Source organism: Rhinoraja longicauda, chromosome 34 (genome assembly GCF_053455715.1).
Source record: "Rhinoraja longicauda isolate Sanriku21f chromosome 34, sRhiLon1.1, whole genome shotgun sequence".
In the NCBI taxonomy this organism is placed as follows: domain Eukaryota; kingdom Metazoa; phylum Chordata; class Chondrichthyes; order Rajiformes; family Arhynchobatidae; genus Rhinoraja; species Rhinoraja longicauda.
This window is the reverse complement of record NC_135986.1, coordinates 1,360,622-1,378,055: the sequence shown is the minus strand read 5'-3', so window position 1 is coordinate 1,378,055 and position 17,434 is coordinate 1,360,622. Positions and strand designations below refer to the sequence as shown.

The 17,434-nt window shown below is 52.8% G+C and overlaps 1 pseudogene across 1 annotated transcript in view; it reads left to right on the top strand.

Annotated features, from left to right (window-relative positions):
• The window catches only part of LOC144609656 (RNA-binding protein FXR1-like), a 74,367-nt pseudogene extending 57,200 nt beyond the window's left edge, over nucleotides 1-17,167 (top strand). The window contains exons 9-13 of the transcript XR_013549342.1: nucleotides 4,080-4,158; nucleotides 5,305-5,414; nucleotides 8,448-8,534; nucleotides 15,431-15,611; nucleotides 16,865-17,167. The product of XR_013549342.1 is annotated as an RNA-binding protein FXR1-like (transcript). The remainder of the gene's footprint in view (nucleotides 1-4,079; nucleotides 4,159-5,304; nucleotides 5,415-8,447; nucleotides 8,535-15,430; nucleotides 15,612-16,864) is intronic.
• The last annotated feature ends 267 nt before the right edge of the window (nucleotides 17,168-17,434 follow it).

Here is a 17,434-nt window from a genome sequence, read left to right as displayed (position 1 = left end):
AGGCAGCGTCTCTGGAGAACATGGATCAGTGACGTTTCGGGTCGAGATCCTTCTCCCGTCTGCTGAGTTACTCCAGCACATTGTATCTTTTGTTTTTTGTTAACCTCCACCTGCAGTTTCAGTTTAGTTTATTGCCATGTGTGCCGAGGTACAGTGAAAAGGCACGGTGGCGCAGCGGTAGAGTTGCTGCCTTACAGCGAATGCAGCGCCGGAGACTCGGGTTCGATCCTGACTACGGAGTTTGTACGTTCTCCCCGTGACCTGAGTGGGTTTTCTCTGAGATCTTTGGTTTCCTCCCACACTCCAAAGACGTACAGGTTTGTAGGTTAATTGGCTGGGTTAATTAAATGTAAAAATTGTCCCTAGTGGGTGTAGGATAGTGTTAATGTGCGGGGATCGCTGGGCGGCGCGGACCCGGTGGGCCGAAGGGCCTATTTCCGCGCTGTATCTCAAAATCTAAAAGCTTTTGTTGCGTGCTAACCAGTCAGCAGAAAGACAATACACGATTACAATCAGCAATTCACAGTGTGCAGGTACATGATAAGGGAATAATGTTTAGTGCAAGGTAAAGTCTGATCAAAGATAGTCCAAGTGTCACCAATGAGGTAGATAGTATTTTAGCCCTGCTCTCGAGTTGCGGGAGGACGGTTCAGTTGCCTGAATTCAGCGGGGAAGAAATTGTCTCTCAATCAGAAGGTGTGCGTTTTTGCACTTCTGTACCTCTTGCCTGATGGGAGAGGGGAAGACAGAGGGTGAGACTGGTCCTTGATTATGCTGCTGGCCTTGCCGAGGCAGCGTGAAGTGAATTCTTCGAAAGGAAGGTCGGTTTGTGGAGATGGTCTGGGCTGCGTCCGCAACTCTCTGCGTTTCTTGCGGTCTTGGATGGAGCTTTTCCCAAACCGTGCCGCGATGCAACCCGGTAAAATGCTTTCTACGGCATACCTGTAGAGGTTGGTGGGGACAAGGAAGTCGAGGCATTGGTGTGCTTTCTTGGTCATTGCTTCGATGTGGCTGGCCCAGGACTAGTTGCTCAGCACTGCTTTCAGAATGGCTCTGTGGCCCAATACTGTTCTCAATAGCCTGGTGTACCTGCAGATTCCCTCGATCAGACTATAGACAATAGACAATAGGTGCAGGAGTAGGCCATTCGGCCCTTCGAGCCAGCACCGCCATTCAATGTGATCATGGCTGATCATTCTCAATCAGTCCCCCGTTCCTGCCTTCTCCCCATACCCCCTGACTCCGCTATCCTTAAGAGCTCTATCTAGCTCTCTCTTGAATGTATTCAGAGAATTGGCCTCCACTGCCCTCTGAGGCAGAGAATTCCACAGATTCACAACTCTCTGACTGAAAATGTTTTTCCTCATCTCCGTTCTAAATGGCCTACCCCTTATTCTTAAACTGTGTGGCCCCTGGTTCTGGACTCCCCCAACATTGGGAACATGTTTCCTGCCTCTAACGTGTCCAACCCCGTAATAATCTTATACGTTTCGATAAGATCCCCTCTCATCCTTCTAAATTCCAGTGTATACAAGCCTAGTCGCTCCAGTCTTTCAACATATTGAAACCTACTGAACGGTGCTCCCAAAATCTAGGCTGTACTTCTGATCTTCCAACCTACCACATTGCGGTCATTGGACCTTTTCTCTGTAACTCACCGTCATCAGCGGTCACTCGAAGCGAGTACGACTGTCCTCTCCATAGGGTCGGACGCCTGTGCGTGACTTTGTTTAACGTGGGGAGACTGGTGCACACACACACACACACACACACACGGTCCTTGACAGATATGGGTCGGGATCCAGTGGCGTGGAGTCCAAGACGACCGGCGACCCTTTTCTGCCTTCATCCGCCTTCCCAGCCGTTGTGACGCTCCACTAAAGTCAGCCATCATCCTCCCTCCGCCTGTTCCACTGTTGAGGTCTTGGTTGGATTGCTCTTTGTCAGGGACCTCCTCCCCCTCGACCTTACCGCCATGGGTGGCCCCACCAGGAGCCTAGCTCCAGACGGCATCGCTCTCAGGATCGCAGGACCACACAAGCTTCTCCACCACGACACGGTGACAATCCACGGAGATGGATCTCCAACTATAACGCCTATAATACTATCACACTGTTCTGCACTCTGGTATTTTCCTCTCTACGCTACCTGTTGTACGTGTGTATGGCATGATTGTCCCCGTGTGCATTTGACTGGATAGCACACAAGCAAAAGCTTTTCGCTGTGTCTTGGTGCACGTGACAATATAAACCAACATCAAAGCTGTGAACTGATTCCTTCACGTGGCCAATCCTCACAACTGGGGGAAGGTGGCCAATTGGAACTGGAATAACATTGTTATATACACCGATCAGCCAAAACATTATGACCACTGACAGGCAAAGTGAATAACATTGGTTATCTTGTTACAATGGCACCTGTCAAGGGGGTGGGATATATTAGGCAGCAAGTGAACAGTCAGTTCTTGAAGTTGATGTTCATAGGTTCTAGGAGCACAATAAGGCCATTCGGTCCATCAAGTCCACTCCGCCATTCATTCAAGGCTGATCTATCTCTCCCTCCTAACCCCATTCTCCTGCCTTCTCCCCATAACCCCTGACACCCGCACTGATCAAGAATCTATCAATCTCTGCCTTAAAAATATCCACTGACTTGGCCTCCACAGCCATCTGTGGCAAAGAATCCTACAGATTCACCACCCTCTGACTAAAGAAATTCCTCCTCATCTCCTTCCTAAAGGAACGTCCTTTATTTCTGAGGAGAAATTAATTCTGAATTTTGTCTTCTCTGTATTAACTTTATTTATATGCTGTAACTGTAATTCTTTTTTGTGCACAATCCGCAGGCATTGCCACTTTCATTTCACTGCACATCGTGTATGTGCATGTGACAAATAAACTTGACTTGACTTAACCTCTGGTCCTAGACTCTCCCACTAGTGGAACCACCCTCTCCACATCCACTCTATCCAGGCCGCTCACTATTCTGTTTCATGTTTCAACGAGGCCCCAATTGATGTGTTGGATGCAGGAGAAATGGGCAGGAGTAAAGACCTGAGGGTCTGGGTGTCCTAGTGCATCAGTCAATGAAAGGAAGCATGCAGGTACAGCAGGCAGTGAAGAAAGCCAATGGAATGTTGGCCTTCATAACAAGAGGAGTTGAGTATAGGAGCAAGGAGGTCCTTCTACAGTTGTACCGGGCCCTGGTGAGACCGCACCTGGAGTACTGTGTGCAGTTTTGGTCTCCAAATTTGAGGAAGGATATTTTTGCTGTGGAGGGCGTGCAGCGTAGGTTCACTAGGTTAATTCCCGGAATGGCGGGACTGTCGTATGTTGAAAGGCTGGAGCAATTGGGCTTGTATACACTGGAATTTAGAAGGATGAGGGGGGATCTTATTGAAACATATAAGATAATTAGGGGATTGGACACATTAGAGGCAGGAAATATGTTCCCAATGTTGGGGGAGTCCAGAACAAGGGGCCACAGTTTAAGAATAAGGGATAGGCCATTTAGAACGGAGATGAGGAAGAACTTTTTCAGTCAGAGAGTTGTGAAGGTGTGGAATTCTCTGCCTCAGAAGGCAGTGGAGGCCAGTTCGTTGGATGCTTTCAAGAGAGAGCTGGATAGAGCTCTTAGGGATAGCGGAGTGAGGGGGTATGGGGAGAAGGCAGGAACGGGGTACTGATTGAGAGTGATCAGCCATGATCACATTGAATGGCGGTGCTGGCTCGAAGGGCTGAATGGCCTCCTCCTGCACCTATTGTCTATTGAGCGGCTTTGACAAGGGCCGAATTGTTACGGCCAGACGACTGGGTCAGAGCATCTCTGAAACGGCAAGGCTTGTGGGGCGCTGCTAAAGGATCTGCTGCTAATGTTTTGGTGCCAGATACCACAGGACACCTTCAGGGGTCTTGCCTTGAGTCCATGCCTCGGTGGGTCGGCACTGCTTTGGCGGCACACGGGGGGACCAACAGCATATTAGGCAGGTGGTCATAATGTTTTGGCTCATACCGGTCGGTGTCAGCAGTTTGGTTTAACAAGCACTGGATAATGCTTCAATTACTTCCCTTTCTCTCCAGACGCCAGAAGCAGTGAAACAGGCTCGAGGCTACCTGGAATTCTCCGAAAGCTCGGTCCAGGTTCCACGCAGCCTGGTGGGTAAGTACTGTTCAAATCCTCCACTGACTCCATCTCATCGGGATGTTTCCACTAGTGGGAGAGTCTGGGACCAGAGGTCACAGCCTCAGAATTAAACTACATTCTTCTAGGATGGAGAAGAAGGGGAATTTCTTTAGTCAGAGGGCGGCAAATCTGTGGAATTCATTGCCACAGAAGGCTGTGGGGATAAAGTCAGTGGATATATTTTAGGCGGAAGAATTGAGCCTTAAATATTTAAGGCAAGAATCTATCTTGTATTTAAGATCGATTCTTGATTAGTACGGGCGTCGGGTTATGGGTGGAAGGCAGGAGAATGGGGTTAGATGGAGAGATAGATCAGCCATGATTGAATAGACTTGATGGGCCGAATGGCCTAATTCTACTCCTATCCCGTATGACCTGATGATCTTATCAACTGGTCTGTGGGCGGCACAGTGGTGGAGCTGCTGCCTCACAGTGCCCGAGACCGACCCCATTGTTGATGGGAATAGCAGGAAGTTGAGTGGGATGAGTCTCAATGGGTGTCCTCATGGTCGACAATGAGGGCGTGCAGCGTAGGTTTACTAGGTTAATTCCCGGAATGGCGGGACTGTCATATGTTGAAAGACTGGAGCGACTAGGCTTGTATACGCTGGAATTTAGAAGGATGAGAGGAGATCTTATCGAATCGTATAAGATTATTAAGGGGTTGGACACGTTAGAGGCAGGAAACATGTTCCAAATGTTGGGGGAGTCCAGAACAAAGGGCCAAGGTTTAAGAATAAGGAGTAGGCCATTTAGAACTGAGATGAGAAAGAACTTTTTCAGTCAGAGAGTTGTGAATCTGTGGAATTCTCTGCCTCAGAAGGCAGTGGAGGCCAATTCTCTGAATGCATTCAAGAGAGAGCTGGATAGAGCTCTTAAGGATAGCGGAGTCGGGGGGTATGGGGAGAGGGCAGGAACGGGGTACTGGTTGAGAATGATCAGCCATGATCACATTGAATGGCGGTGCTGGCTCGAAGGGCCGAATGGCCTCCTCCTGCATCTATTGTCTATTGACAAATACTTAGTCGTTGTGACTTTAAGATGTAGAATGTAGTTTAAGGCATGGATGTCTCTCAGCTGGTTCGTCGTTCACATGTGTTTCTGTGCTTGTCTGCAATGCAGGCAAAGTGATTGGCAAGAACGGGAAGGTGATTCAGGAGATTGTGGACAAGTCCGGCGTGGTCAGGGTTCGGATCGAAGGCGACAACGACAAGAAGCACCCCCGGGAGGAGGTGAGTACCCGGTCTTGTGGAATCCCCTCACATCTCCCCGCGGCTCACACAATAAGGCAACATTAGCTCACGTTCATAGACAATAGGTGCAGGAGGAGGCCATTCGGCCCTTCGAGCCTGTACGCACCGCCATTCAATGTGATCATGGCTGATCATTCTCAATCAGTACCCCGTTCCTGCCTTCTCCCCATACCCCCTGACTCCGCTATCCTTAAGAGCTCTATCCAGCTCTCTCTTGAATGCATTCAAAGAATTGGCCTCCACTGCCTTCTGAGGCAGAGAATTCCACAGATTCACAACTCTCTGACTGAAAAAGCTTTTCCTCATCTCAGTTCTAAATGGCCGACCCCTTATTCTTAAACTGTGGCCCCTTGTTCTGGACTCCCCCAACATTGGGAACATGTTTCCTGCCTCTAACGTGTCCAACCCCTTAATAATCTTATACGTTTCGATAAGATCTCCTCCCATCCTTCTAAATTCCAGTGTATACAAGCCTAGTCGCTCCAGTCTTTCAACATATGACAGTCCCGCCATTCCGGGAATTAACCTAGTAAACCTACGCTGCACGCCCTCAATAGCAAGAATATCCTTCCTCAAATTTGGAGACCAAAACTGCACACAGTACTCCAGGTGCGGTCTCACTAGGGCCCTGTACAACTGCAGAAGGACCTCTTTGCTCCTATAGTCAACTCCACCTGTTGTGAAGGCCAACATTCCATTGGCTTTCTTCACTGATAGGAGCAGAATCGTGTACTCTGCCATTCATTCAATCGTGGCTGACCTATCTCCGAATCAACCCCATTCTCCTGCCTTCTCCCCACAACCCTTGACAACCGTACTAATCAAGAATCTTTCTATCTCTGCCTTAAAAATATCCATTGACTTGCCCTCAGCGGCCTTCTATGGCAAAGAATTCCACAGGTTCACCACCCTCTGACTAAAAAAAATTCCTTTCTGAAAGAGTGCCCTTTAATTCTGAGGCCGTGCCCTCTGGTCCTAGACTCTCCCACCAGTGGAAACATCCTCTCCGCATCCACTCTTATGTGTAGGAAGGAACTGCAGATGCCGGTTTAAACCGAAGATGGACACAAAATGCTGGAGTAACAGGCAGCTTCTCTGGAGAGAAGGAATGGGTATCGTTTTGGGTCGAGACCCTTCTTCAGACTTCCCGCCCCCCTGACATCAGTCTGAAGAAGGGTCGCGACCCGAAAGGTCACCCATTCCTTCTCTCCTGAGATGCTGCCTGACCCGCTGAGTTACTCCGGCATTTTGTGAAATAAATACCTTCGATTTGTACCAGCATCTGCAGTTATTTTCTTACACTTCTTCAGACTGATGTCAGGGGAGGGAGAAGGGGGGGGTGGGTACACAGATAAGGAAGTGTAAGGTGTGAAAACAGGACAAAGGGAATGGAGATCAAGGAAAATGTAGAATAGATCATTGTTCGCTGGGAGAAGGTAACAACAAATCAAACAGATAAAATGTAGTCAGAGACGGTCAGACTGGTCGGAGAACTGGGAAGGGGGAGGAGGAGGATGGAGAGAGAGGGAAAGCAAGGGTATTATGAACATTGACTTCTCTAAGAAAATAACTGCAGATGCTGGTACAAATCGAAGGTGTTTATTGACAAAATGCTGGAGTAACTCAGCAGGTCAGGCAGCATCTCGGGAGAGAAGGAATAGGCGACGTTTCGGGTAGAGACCCCTCTTCAGACTCTTCAGTCATGTAACCTAGATCCCCAGTGCTGTCAAACGCCCATCATATTCTAACCCACACATTCAATAGACAATAGGTGCAGGAGGAGGCCATTCGTCCCTTCGAGCCAGCACCGCCATTCAATGTGATTATGGCTGATCATTCTCAATCAGTACCCAGTTCCTGCCTTCTCCCCATACCCCCTGACTCTATCCTTAAGAGCTCTATCTAGCTCTCTCTTGAATGCATTCAGAGAATTGGCCTTCACTGCCTTCTGAGGCAGAGAATTCCACAGATTCACAACTCTCTGACTGAAAAAGTTTTTCCTCATCTCAGTTCTAAATGGCCTACCCCTTATTCTTAAACTGTGGCCCCTGGTTCTGGACTCCCCCAACATTGGGAACATGTTTCCTGCCTCTAACGTGTCCAACCCCTTAATAATCTTATACGTTTCGATAAGATCTCCTCTCATCCTTCTAAATTCCAGTGTATTCCTGGGATTCTCGTAAACCTCCTCTGGACCCTCTCCAGAGCCAGCACATCCTTCCTCGTATTTGGTGGCCAACTTTGCTCAGTACAGATGCTCCCCGGCTCATGATGCTTCGGCTTCTGATATTTTGACTTTACGATGGTGCAAAATTCATGCGCACTCATTAGAAGACTGGGGGCACGGTGGCGCAGCGGTAGAGTTGCTGCCTTACAGCGAATGCAGCGCCGGAGACTCGGGTTCGATCCTGACTACGGGCTCCATCTGTACGGAGTTTGTACGTTCTCCCCGTGACCTGCGTGGGGTTTTCTCCGAGATCTTTGGTTTCCTCCCACACTCCAAAGACGCGCAGGCGTGTAGGTTAATTGGCTTGGTTAATTAAATGTAAAAATGTCCCTAGTGGGTGTAGGAGAGTGTTAATGTGCGGGGATCGCTGGGCGGCGCGGACCCGGTGGGCCGAAGGGCCTGTTTCCGCGCAGTATCTCTAAATCTAAAATCTAAAACCGTACTTTGAACTTTGATCTTTTCCGGGGCTTTTCCCGGTGTCGCAGATCTCCTCTGCCCCCGTTATCTCCTCAACCCGGCCACCGCATCGACATTTACCTGCCGCGGCTACAGCAGCGTGACTCAAACGGCCTCCCGGGCACGTTGGCGAGGAGGCTTCTGCGAGCTTTAAAGGCGTTTTCGACCTGCGATGTTTTCGGTTTGCAGCGGGTTTCTTCGCAACGCAACCCCGTCGTAGGTTGAGGAGCACCTGTACTCCGGTGGATTCGTCCGTCCGCAAACTCCGCCGGCCCTCGCTCAGTGAGAGACAGCAGCTCACGCGTGCCTCTGCCTCTTTTGTTTTGCAGGGAATGGTTCCGTTCACCTTCGTCGGCACCAAGGAGAACCTGGTCAATGCCCAAGTGCTCCTGGAGTATCACCTGTCCTACCTGACGGTAACTGCTACACTTTTCAGATTTTAAAGACACCGCGCGAAACCGGCGCTTTCCACCCACCGAGTCCGCGCCTACCAGGGCCCTAGTGAGACCGCACCTGGAGTACTGTGTGCAGTTGTACAGGGCCCTAGTGAGACCGCACCTGGAGTACTGTGTGCAGTTGTACAGGGCCCTAGTGAGACCGCACCTGGAGTACTGTGTGCAGTTGTACAGGGCCCTAGTGAGACCGCACCTGGAGTACTGTGTGCAGTTGTACAGGGCCCCAGTGAGACCGCACCTGGAGTACTGTGTGCAGTTGTACAGGGCCCTAGTGAGACCGCACCTGGAGTACTGTGTGCAGTTTTGGTCTCCAAATTTGAGGAAGGATATTCTTGCTATTGAGGGCGTGCAGCGTAGGTTTACTAGGTTAATTCCCGGAATGGCGGGACTGTCGTATGTTGAAAGACTGGAGTGACTAGGCTTGTATACACTGGAATTTAGAAGGATGAGAGGAGATCTTATTGAAACATATAAGATTATTAAGGGGTTGGACATGTTAGAGGCAGGAAACATGTTCCCAATGTTGGGGGAGTCCAGAACCAGGGGCCACAGTTTAAGAATAACGGGTCGGCCATTTAGAACTGAGATGAGGAAAAACTTTTTCAGTCAGAGAGTTGTGAATCTGCGGAATTCTCTGCCTCAGAAGGCAGTGGGGGCCAATTCTCTGGATGCATTCAAGAGAGAGCTGGATAGAGCTCTTAAGGATAGCGGAGTCAGGGGGTACGGGGAGAAGGCAGGAACGGGGTACTGATTGAGAATGATCAGCCATGATCACATTGAATGGCGGTGCGTACAGGCTGGACTCCCCCAACATGGGGAACATGTTTCCTGCCTCTAACGTGTCCAACCCCTTAATAATCTTATACGTTTCGATAAGATCTCCTCTCGGTGTCGGTATGGGGGGGGGGGTGGGGGATGACAGAGTCAGGCTCCCACTCAACATGAGACGCTTGTTAATTTAATTACTGGCATTTGCTTACCCCGGGAATGCGCTGCCAAGCTCATCACTTGTGCGTCTATATTCGGACAGATGTCGTGACCCCTGGCGCTGGTCCCAGGAGAGGTCGAGTGTCTGGTTGTGGGCAGGCCCCGGCAGGAGAGGGCACTGCTCCCCCGTGGGAGGCCACATCTCTCCACGACACGCGGCCACAGGAACGGGCAGCCTTCTGTCACCACCCGCGAGCCACAGACCTTTTAAGAAAAAAATCCGCTCAGCTGCTCTTCTAGATCAGCGGCCCGCGAACAGCTCTCCCCTCTCCCTCCCTCCCTGCAAGTTCCTTGCACCTGGAAATTCCTGGGTTGCGTTTCATCAGCTGGATGTTTAATCTGGTGCAGGGCAGTGTGGCTTACATAGAAACATAGAAAATAGGTGCAGGAGTAGGCCATTCGGCCCTTCGAGCCTGTACGCACCGCCATTCAATATGATCATGGCTGATCATCCAACTCAGTATCCCGTACCTGCCTTCTCTCCATACCCCCTGATCCCTTTAGCCACAAGGGCCACATCTAACTCCCTCTTAAATATAGCCAATGAACTGGCCTCAACTACCTTCTGCGGCAGAGAATTCCACAGATTCACCACTCTCTGTGTGAAAAGAAACTTTCTCATCTCGGTCCTAAAAGACTTCCCCCTTATCCTTAAACTGTGACCCCTTGTTCTGGACTTCCCCAACATCGGGAACAATCTTTCTGCATCTAGCCTGTCCAACCCCTTAAGAATTTTGTAAGTTTCTATAAGATCCCCCCTCAATCTTCTAAATTCCAGCGAGTACAAGCCGAGTCTATCCAGTCTTTCTTCATATGAAAGTCCTGCCATCCCAGGAATCAATCTGATGAACCTTCTCTGTACTCCCTCTAAGGCTAGAATGTCTTTCCTCAGATTAGGAGACCAAATCTGTACGCAATACTCCAGGTGTGGTCTCACCAAGGCCCTGTACAACTGCAGCAGAACCTCCCTGCTCCTATACTCAAATCCCCTCGCTATGAATGCCAACACACCATTCGCTTTCTTCACTGCCTGCTGCACCTGTATGCCTGCTTCCTGTGTTCCTAACCCCCGTTGGCCCAACTTTCAGTACAGCACAGGAACAGGCCCTCAGCCCACAACGTGGCCCGAGGCTCTACAGGCCGCATATCGGAGTACTGTGAACAAATTTGGGCCCCGAATCCGAGGGTTGGACGTGCTTGCCCTGGAGAGGTCCAGAGGAGGTTCACAGGAATGATCCCAGAATTGAGTGGCTCGGCGTACGATGAGTGTTTGTCGGCACTGGGCCTGTACTCGCTGGAGTGTAGAAGGTTGAGGGGGGGAGGGGGGGGGGGGGGGGGGGGGTGGGGGGGGGGGAACCTCATTGAAACGTACAGAATAATGAAAGGCTTGGATTAGAGTGGATGTGGAGAGGATGTTTCCACTGGTGGAGAGTCTGGGACCAGAGTTCACAAGTTATAGGAGTAGAATTAGGCCATTCGGCCATCGAGTCCGCTCCGCCATTCAATCATGGCTGATCTCTGCCTCCTAACCCCATTTCCTGCTTCTCCCCATGACCCTTGACACCTGTTCTAACCGAGTATTTGTCTATCTCTGCCTTAAAAATATCCACTGACTTGTGGCTCCACAGCCGTCTGTGGCAAAGAATCCCACAGATTCACCACCCTCTGACTAAAGAAATTCCTCCTCGCCTCCTTTCTAAAGAGCGCCCTTTAATTCTGAGGCTGTGCCCTCTGGTCCTATAAGAAAATAACTGCAGATGTTGGTACAAATCGATTTATACACAAAATGCTGGAGTAACTCGAACAATCCTGTTCCAGACGTACACTGGCCCATCCCGAACTCTACCTCCGCTACATCGACGACTGCATTGGTGCTACCTCTTGCACCCATGCAGAACTCACTGACTTCATACACTTCACCTCCAATTTCCATCCTGCCCTTAATATACCTGGACTATCTCTGACATCTCCCTCCCGTTTCTGGACCTCACCATCTCCATTACAGGAGACAGACTAGTGACGGACATTTACTACAAGCCCACCGACTCGCACAGCTATCTGGACTACACTTCTTCCACCCGGTCCCCAGCAAAAGTCTATCCCTACTCCAATTCCTCCGGTCTACGCCGCATCTGCGCCCGGGATGAGGTGTTCAGACTAGGGCTTCCGAGATGTCCTCGTTCTTCAGAAAACGGGCTTCCCCTCCTCCATTATAGATGAGGCTCTCACTAGGATCTCATCTACATCCCGCAGCTCCGCTCTTGCTCCCCCTCCCCCACTCGCAACAAGGACAGGATCCCCCTCGTTCTCACCTTCCACCCCACCAGCCAGCGGATCCAACATATCATCCACCAACATTTCCGTCACCTACAACGGGACCCACCACTGGCCATATCTCCATCCCCTCCCTCTCTGCGTTCCGCAGAGACCGTTCCCTCCGTAACTCCCTGGTCCACTCGTCCCTTCCTACCCAAACCACCCCAACCCCGGGCACTTTCCCTTGCAACCGCACGAGATGCAACACCTGTCCCTTTACCTCCCCCTCAACTCATCAAAGGACCCAAACAGTCTTTCCAGGTGAGACAGAGGTTCACCTGCACCTCCTCCAACCTCATCTATTGCATCGCTGCTCTAGATGTCAACTTATTATATCGGCGAAACAAGCGCAGGCTCGGCGATCGCTTCGCTGAACACCTGCGCTCGGTCCGCATTAACGCAACTGATCTCCCGGTGGCCCAGCACTTTAACTCCCCCTCCCATTCCAGTCTGACCTCTCTGTCATGGGCCTCCTCCGTGCCATGGTGAGGCCCGCCGGAAAATTGGAGGAGCAGCACCTCATATTTCGCCTGGGCAGCTTGCAGCCCGGTGGTATGAAGGTCGACTTCTCCAACTTCAGATAGCTCCTCTGTCCCTCCCTTCCCCTCCTCCTTCCCAGATCTCCCTCTATCTTCTGTCTCCACCTATATCCTTCCTTTGTCCCGCCCCGACATCAGTCTGAGAAGGGTCTCGACCCGAAACGTCACCCATTCCCTCTGGTCCTAGACTCTCCCACCAGTGGAAACAGCCTCTCCACATCCACTCGATGCCTTTCATTATTCTGTGCGTTTCAATGCTATTGAGGTCTATTGCAGCATCTCTCAGCTGTTTGCCTGACCCCCCCCCCCCCGGCTTCTCATCGCCCCATGGAATATGGCAACTATGACCTCCAAGCGCCCCGGTCGCAACTTAAGCTGCAATGGTGCCCCCTGCAGCCCGTCCCTTCGAACAGCAGCCTCGCAGCAAGCAGCAGGGCATTGGTGAGACCACACCTGGAGTATTGCGTACAGTTTTGGTCTCCTAATCTGAGGAAAGACATTCTTGCCATAGAGGGAGTACAGAGAAGGTTCACCAGATTGATCCCTGGGATGGCAGGACTTTCATACGAAGAAAGACTGGATAGACTCGGCTTGTACTCGCTGGAATTTAGAAGATTGAGGGGGGATCTTATAGAAACTTACAAAATTCTTAAGGGGTTGGACAGGCTAGATGCGGGAAGATTGTTCCCGATGTTGGGGAGTCCAGAACAAGGGGTCACAGTTTAAGGATAAGGGGGAGTCTTTTAGGACCGAGATGAGAACGTTTTTTTCACACAGAGAGTGGTGAATCTGTGGAATTCTCTGCCACAGAAGTAGTTGAGGCCAGTTCATTGGCTATATTTAAGAGGGAGTTAGATGTGGCCCTTGTGGCTAAAGGGATCAGGGGGTATGGAGAGAAGGCAGTACGGGATACTGAGTTGGATGATCAGCCATGATCATATTGAATGGCGGTGCGTACAGGCTCGAAGGGCCGAATGGCCTCCTCCTGCACCTATTTTCTATGTTGCTGTGATGTGCCGCCGTACCTCAGGCCGTGCAGCAGCCTGCATGGGGCGGCGCTCTCCTTCACCAGCGACAGACTGCAATCGTTGCTGCATCTACCATCTGCCGCAACTCTATCACCGGCTCAAAGCCTCGTGTGTGTGGGAGATCAGGAGACAGTGGAGAGCGCAGGTAACAGGTGAAATAGGTGGCCCCGGCAGTAGACCGCCAGAGACCAGGGTTCGATCCTCACCTCGGCCGCTGTCTGTACGGAGTTTGCACGTTCTCCCCGTGGCCTGCGTGGGTTTTCTCCGGGATCTTCGGTTTCCTCCCACACTCCAAAGACGTGCGGGTTTGCCGTTAATTGGCTTGGTATAAAATGTAAATTGGCCCTGGTGGGTGTAGGCCATGTTAATGCGGGGGATCGCTGGTCGGCGCGGACCCGGTGGTCCGAAGGGGCCTGTCCCCGCGCTTTATATCTCCAAACTAAACTGGAAAGGAAACTGCAGACGCTGGTTTAAATCGAGGTGGACACAAAGTGCTGGAGTAACTCAGCGGGTCAGGCGGCATCTCTGGAGAGAAGGGATGGGTGACGTTTCGAGTCGAGACCCTTCTTCAGACTGATGTCAGGGGGAGGGGGCGGGACATTCATCAATGGAGGACCTGGGTGACGGGAATCGCTGGGGGGGAGAGGGGACGGATCGAAAGAGGAGCCGGCGTATTTGGTCAGCGCTGTAGGTGGCGGCTATTTGTATACCCTGGGTATGCAAAAAAGACCCGACCCGAAACGTCACCCATTCCTTCTCTCCTGAGATGCTGCCCGTCCCGCTGAGTTACTCCAGCATTTTGTGTCTATCTTCGGTTTAAACAGCACTGTGCCTTGTCACCTGTGACACTAAAGTATTTCATTCCTCACTGTGGGGAAATTGTTAATCCGTTCTCTCTGTCTCTCTCTCTCTGCCTCTCTCTCTCTCTCTCTGCCTCTCTCTCTCTCTCTGCCTCTCTCTCTCTCTCTGCCTCTCTCTCTCTCTGCCTCTCTCTCTCTCTGCCTCTCTCTCTCTGCCCCTCTCTCTCTGCCCCTCTCTCTCTGCCCCTCCCTCTCTGCCCCTCCCTCTCTGCCCTCCCTCTCTGCCCTCCCTCACTGCCCCTCTCTCTCTGCCCCTCTCTCTCTGCCCCCTTCTCTCTGCCCCCTTCTCTCTGCCCCCTTCTCTCTGCCCCCTTCTCTCTGCCCCTCTCTCTGCCCCCTCTCTCTGCCCCCCTCTCTCTGCCCCCCTCTCTCTGCCCCCTCTCTCTGCCCCCCTCTCTCTGCCCCCCTCTCTCTGCCCCCCTCTCTCTGCCCCCCTCTCTCTGCCCCCCTCTCTCTGCCCCCCCTCTCTCTGCCCCCCTCTCTCTGCCCCCCTCTCTCTGCCCCCCTCTCTCTGCCCCCCTCTCTCTGCCCCCCTCTCTCCGCCCCCCTCTCTCCGCCCCTCTCTCTCTCTGCGTCTCACTCTCCGTCTCTGCCTCCCTCTCTCTCTGTGTCTCTCTCTCTCGTCTCTGACTCCCCGTCTCTGACTCCCCGTCTCTGACTCCCCGTCTCTGACTCCTCTCTCTCTGCGTCTCTCTCTCTCCGTCTCTGACTCCCCGTCTCTGACTCCCTCTCTCTCTGTGTCTCTCTCTGCCTCTCTCTGCGTCTCTCTCTCTCCGTCTCTGCCCTCTCTCTCTCCCTCTCTCTCTCCCTCTCTCTCTCCGTCTCTCTCTCTCCGTCTCTGCCTCTCTCTCCGTCTCTGCCTCTCTCTCCGTCTCTGCCTCTCTCTCCCTCTGCCCCTCTCTCTCCGCCCCCCTCTCTCTCCGCCCCCCTCTCTCTGTCTCTCTCTCTCTCTCTCTCTCTCCTCCCCCTCTCTCTCTCCCTCTGCGTCTCTCTCTCTCCGTCTCTGCCTCTCTCTCTCTCTCCGTCTCTCTCTCTCTGCGTCTCTCTCTCTCCGTCACTGACTCTCTCTCTCTCTGTCTCTCCCTCTGCGTCTCTCTCTCTCCCACCCTCCTCCCCGCCGGTGTCAGGAGGTGGAGCAGCTGCGCCTGGAGCGACTGCAGATCGACGAGCAGCTGCGGCAGATCGGCGTGGGTTACCGCCCGCTGTCGGGCCGCGGGGACAAGGAGCGCGGCTACGCCACGGACGACAGCGCGGCCTCCTCCATGCACAGCGCCCGCTCCTACAGCGGCCGGGGCCGCGGCCGGCGAGGTGTGTGTGTGTAGCGACACGCAAGCCGACCTTACCGTCACGCGCTCAAACGCCCATCCAAGTCACGCTCCAGTGCAAGTTGCCTTACCGCCCTCCCTTGGTTCCTCCCCTGACCCGCTGAGTTACTCCAGCACTCTGTGTTTATAGACAATAGACAACAGGTGCAGGAGGAGGCCATTCGCCCTTCGAGCCTGTACGCACCGCCATTCAATGTGATCATGGGCTGATCATTCACAATCAGTACCCCGTTCCTGCCTTCTCCCCATACCCCCTGACTCCGCTATCCTTAAGAGCTCTATCCAGCTCTCTCTTGAAAGCATCCAGAGATTGGCCCCCCACTGCCTTCTGAGGCAGAGAATTCACAGATTCACAACTCTCTGACTGAAAACGTTTTTCCTCATCTCAGTTCTAAATGGCCGACCCCTTATCTTAAACTGTGTGGCCCCTGGTTCTGGACCCCCCCAACATTGGGAACATGTTTCCTGCTCTAACGTGTCCAACCCCTTAATAATCTTATACGTTTCGATAAGATCTCCTCTCATCCTTCTAAATTCCAGTGTATACAAGCCTAGTCGCTCCAGTCTTTCAACGTATGACAGTCCCGCCATTCCGGGAATTAACCTGGTAAACCTCCGCTGCACGCACCATTGCAGTCACTCTCCAGTGCAAAGTTGCCTTACCGTCCTCCCTAGATGCTGCCCGACCCACTGAGTTGCTCAGCACTCTGTGTCTACAGTTCCTTCCTACACATTGAACGGTTCAGCACAGGGACAGGCCCCTCGACCCCACACTGTGCGTGCCCAGAGCGATGCCACGTTAAACTAATCTCGGCCGAGTCCTCACCCCCCCCCACACTGAGGGGGCATCCTCCCCCACCCCCACCCCCACTGAGGGGCGTCCTCCTCCCCCCCCCCCACTGAGGGGCGTCCTCTCCCCCCCCCCCCCCCACTGAGGGGCATCCTCTCCCCCCCCCCCCCCCACTGAGGGGCATCCTCCCCCACCCCCACTGAGGGGCGTCCTCTCCCCCCCCCCCCACTGAGGGGCATCCTCCCCCCCCACCCCCACTGAGGGGCATTCTCCCCCCCCCCCCCCCCCCACTGAGGGGCGTCCTCCCCACCCCCACTGAGGGGCGTCCTCCTCCCTCCCCCACTGAGGGGCATCCTCTTCCCCCCCCCCCACTGAGGGGCATCCTCCCCCCCCCCCACTGAGGGGCAACCTCCCTCCCCCCCCTAACGCCTGTGTCTTCCCTTCAGCCGACAACAACTCTGACTTCTCCACGCCTCGGAGACGGAGACAGAGCGCAGGGACGAGCCGAGCGACTGGTCGCTGGCCAGGCCGAGGAGGAGAGGGTTCGCCGGCAGCCGCCAGACAACAACCGCAGGCGGCCGATCGGCGGCCGTGGGCGAGGAGCCCCCAGCATACGGGGCCGCGGCGGGGGCCGAGGGGGCACCTCCTCCATCAGCGCAGGTAACTGGCACGCATGTCCCCAACTGCAGCAACAACCAGCGCAGGCAGCAGCTGGACAGTCACTTACTCACTGACCGTACAGAGAAGACCCAAGTGTTGTGTTGTCAAATGTCCCAGGTAGAACAGCACCATATATATATATATACACTACGCACGCACACACACACACACACACACACACTGGTACATGTATATAGGTGCATGTAAAATAAGAAAATAACTGCAGATGCTGATACAAATCGAAGGTATTTATTCACAAAATGCTGGAGTAACTCAGCGGGTCAGGCAGCATCTCAGGAGAGAAGGAATGGGTGACGTTTCGGGTCGAGACCCTTCTTCAGACTGTGTGTGTATAT